Source organism: Tarenaya hassleriana, unplaced genomic scaffold (genome assembly GCF_000463585.1).
Source record: "Tarenaya hassleriana unplaced genomic scaffold, ASM46358v1 Cleome32, whole genome shotgun sequence".
Lineage (NCBI taxonomy): Eukaryota > Viridiplantae > Streptophyta > Magnoliopsida > Brassicales > Cleomaceae > Tarenaya > Tarenaya hassleriana.
The window spans coordinates 731000-735186 of NW_010966372.1; the positions used below are offsets into that span (position 1 = coordinate 731000).

The 4187-nt window shown below is 34.4% G+C and overlaps 1 long non-coding RNA gene across 1 annotated transcript in view; it reads left to right on the top strand.

The window, feature by feature from the left end:
* The first annotated feature begins 2183 nt into the window (after window positions 1-2183).
* LOC104820911 overlaps window positions 2184-4187 on the top strand; it is a 6421-nt gene continuing 4417 nt past the window's right edge. The window contains exons 1-2 of the long non-coding RNA XR_772998.1: window positions 2184-2267; window positions 2512-2587. This is a non-coding gene — a long non-coding RNA (uncharacterized LOC104820911). The remainder of the gene's footprint in view (window positions 2268-2511; window positions 2588-4187) is intronic.

Here is a 4187-nt window from a genome sequence, read left to right on the forward strand (position 1 = left end):
TTTCAGAGATTTTTTGGAACATATATGTGCATCCAAGGGTTTTGAGTTCTGTTTTTTTTTTTTTTTTTTTTTTTTTGCACTATTTGAGGTTTAACTTGTATACTAACGCTTTTTTAATGCGATGTCTATCACTATATCTACGGATATATAATAATGTGGATCAAAATTATTTGTATGAATTTTAGGAGACCTTGGTTATATTATATAGTCTCCTTTTTGGGTTCGGTTTGGGCCTTATCAATTATTGGTAGAGGGTCTAATCTATTATATCATTCCAAAAAAAAAAAAATCTAATCCATTTTCTAATTAAATCTCACTAGATGGTATAACCACAGAGTAGATAGAGGAATCACATTATTAATTCACTTCATATATATATATATGTATATGCTATACATATATATATATATACACACACATGTTTTACACAAGGAAAATAAATATAGTGTGACCCGTCTTGCAGGGTTTTTGTTTTCTAGAGTTTGCAAGTGTTGAGATATACCGGATCTTGAAGAATATTACGAGATATATCGTATATTGGAGATCTTATCGAATCCGGAAAATATATATTTAGAAATATTTATCATTATGTCTATTTTACTTATTCAATGTAAGACTCTCATCTATTTATATGTTGTTTTGATTATCAATAAAAAAAATTATTCCGCAAATTTCTACATGGTATCAGAGCTTCTGGTTCTTTTCTAATTTGTTGTTCTTTTCATAAAAATGATGATCGATAATGAGAGTGAAGATGAAGATGATGATATACCGATCCAGTGGTAATATCATTTCGAGTTTTTTTTTTTAAGAATAAGAGAGTCATTTTATTTTTGTTTTTTTTTTATTTTCTCTCATAATCCCACATGTTTCTAAAGATTATTCGCATAACCGCCAATCATCTTATTCTTGCCAAAAATTTGTTGTCATTAAACGCTTTCGCGTAGTTGCCTTTTAATCTCGGATGAATCAGAGTTATTCCCGAGACTTCTTTCTGCACCACGATTGTCGTCCCTTTTTTTTTGTTATCATCAAACGATTCTTTTGTGCGTAGTGCCAAAGTTGCAGCGCAGTCGTTTGTTTGATTTTTTTTAGTTATGATTGACACAAGTTCGCAAGGTGATGTGGTTCAAGAGGCATGCGTTTGATCATCTTTTCAGCAAGTTGGACGTTTCGTGATCTTCCACGCTCCAACTTGAAGGGGGATGTTGAGATATACCGGATCTTGAAGAATATTACGAGATATATCGTATATTGGAGATCTTATCGAATCCGGAAAATATATATTTAGAAATATTTATCATTATGTCTATTTTACTTATTCAATGTAAGACTCTCATCTATTTATATGTTGTTTTGATTATCAATAAAAAAATTATTCCGCAAATTTCTACAGCAAGTGGCTCTTTTTCACCTGGAGGGTTTGTGGACCCTCATTTATTAGGGTTTACCAAAAACATGTTTATATTTGTTTTACGCTCTTTTATAGAAATACTCTTGTCTTTTTATGAAAACGAATCTCCTTTCCAACTATATACCACGTAGATTCAGTCCAGAATATTATGAGAGAACCTTTGGCCAGATTTTTAATGAATTGTCCAAATATTATGTGGATCTTATGATTATACGCATTATATATATATATATATATATATATTTGGTGAGCGCGCCAGTGATTTTTGGCCCACTACATCACGGACCCCACTACATCACGGACCAACCTATAAACCCGTTTTCGGTAATCCTCGGAAAACGGTCCACAAACCCCTGTTGGTGAAATTTGATACAGTAATTACACTTGCCCTTGAATTAAATGGCAGAACCAACAAACACCCAAAAAATAAAAAATAAAACAAAAAAGGCTCCACTTGCCGAGTTGGCCCGGTGACGTGGCATCCAAACTCGTGTGGATGACTCAACGATGATCCGACGGATGGAAAGGAGTGATATCGTCATCGCCTCACGTTGCGCCGCCACGTTGCTAGGGGATTTACGGCCCAATATCGTTTCGGTCCATGGGCCCTGAAAATCATGATCGGCCCAAAGTAAAGTCCGGGTTTCTAAGCTTTGTGCACGGCGCGTGGCTTCACGCGATGAGACCGTGGTGGGAGAGCTGACGCGCCTCGTGAAGCTATAATTAACCGTCTCACCCCGAGACCTCATCCTATTTTACAAAAAAAAAAAAAAATAATAATAATAACTTGGCTCTCTCTCTCTCCACCTTGGATCCTTTTCTTCCTCCGCCAACTTGTCTCCGACACATGGTGGTGGGTTTTCTATGTTGTGTGTGTAGTTTTGTCTACTTGCTGTTCGTATGTGTTCGTGCTTGTTGTATATATGTGTGTTCATGCAGAAAAAAAGGGATGAAGACCGTTAATGGCCGTTCTTAGGATACCAGAGAAAATTAGATAAAAGAAAGATAAACAGAGCATGGGAAGATAATATATATATATATACACTTGTATATATATATCTGTATGTAGGGGTTGATGATTTCTTCTCTCCTTCTAGGGTTTCTCTTGGTGGCTTCACTCCTACAACAATGCATCCATGGCGTCCGAACTTACTCCAACACATGATGAGCAAGGTAAGGTACTATGTAATAAAACACTTTGGTTGGACTAAATCATGGCATTTCCCCAAAATTATAACCTACCATATGCGAATATAATTAAGCTTTTAGATTTTAGAAAAATGATATCATTTTGATTTATCTATATTGTTCGCGTCTTACTGAATTTTAAAAATCTTTATTAGAAAAATCATTTCATGCTAATTTATTTAATATTTTCTATTTACCCAAAAAAACCATTGGGCTTAAATTATATTATCTATCCAAAAGAAGATTAGCGGACCTATGACCCGGCCCACATCATTACCGGCCTGACTCGCGATCTATTGTTCCCACTATGCAAAAGTCTGAAATCCAACGAAAATGGCCTATCAAGTGAACCGGTCGGTTAACTCAAATTGAGCCGGTCTACCCGACTCAGAAATCAAGCAAAAAGAAGGAAACCCTCTGAGTAGGGGTGTAAAACGGGCCGGCTCGGCCCAGCCCGGCCCGGCTCGTTCCGATCCAAGAAAATTTTAGCCCAGTCCAGCCTAGCCCGTTTTTTAACGAGCCAAAAATATACCAACCCAACCCAGATCGTCTTAGCCCGCGAGCCAAACGAGTCGGCCCGCGGACCAAATATATAATTTTAAAAATAAAATTTAAATAATAAAAAATATTTAAAAATAATTTTAATATTTAAAAAATAGTTAAAATATTTGAAATATAATAAAAATATTTAAAATTTTAAATAAAATAAATTAAATATGTAATAAAAATATAATTTGTCCAAACGAGCCGGCCCGCGGGCCAAATATATAATTTTAAAAATAAAATTTAAATAATAAAAAATATTTAAAAATAATTTTAATATTTAAAAAATAGTTAAAATATTTGAAATATAATAAAAATATTTAAAATTTTAAATAAAATAAATTAAATATGTAATAAAAATATAATTTGTATATAAAAATATTTTAAAATATATAAAAAAAATTGAAAAAAGGAAAAAAAATTGGCCCGCGAGCCAGCTCGGCTCGTGACGGGGTGGCTCACCACGAGCCCGGCCCGTGATGGGCCAGCTCGTTTGACCCGTTTTTTTCTGGGCTCAATTATTCTCAACCCAGCTGGAAGAATATGGGTTGGTTCGCGAGCCAACCCGCGGGTCAGAACCCATTTTACACCTCTACCTCTGAGCATCTCAGAGGCTCATTCCTCCGTCACAAAAGCCACCTCAGTGAACCCAACCTAATGTCTCTACATCGATGCATCTACTATACCCATCATCACGTTACAACATTAGGGGTGTAAAATGGGCCGGATCGGCCCAGCCCAATCTGACTCGTTCCGATCTAGAAAATTTTTAGTCCAGTCCAGCCTTGCTCGTTTTTTAGCAAGTCAAAAATATGTCAGCTCATCCCATATCGTCTTAGCCCGTGAACCAAACAAGGCGGTCCGCGAACCAAATATATAATTTTTAAAAATAAAATTTTAATATTAAAAAATATTTAAAATATTTAAAATGTAATAAAAAAATACAATTTTAAACAAAAATAAACTAAATATGTAATAAAAAAATATAATTTGTATATAAAAATATTAAAATAATAAAAAAAAACAATAATTTTTTCTTGTG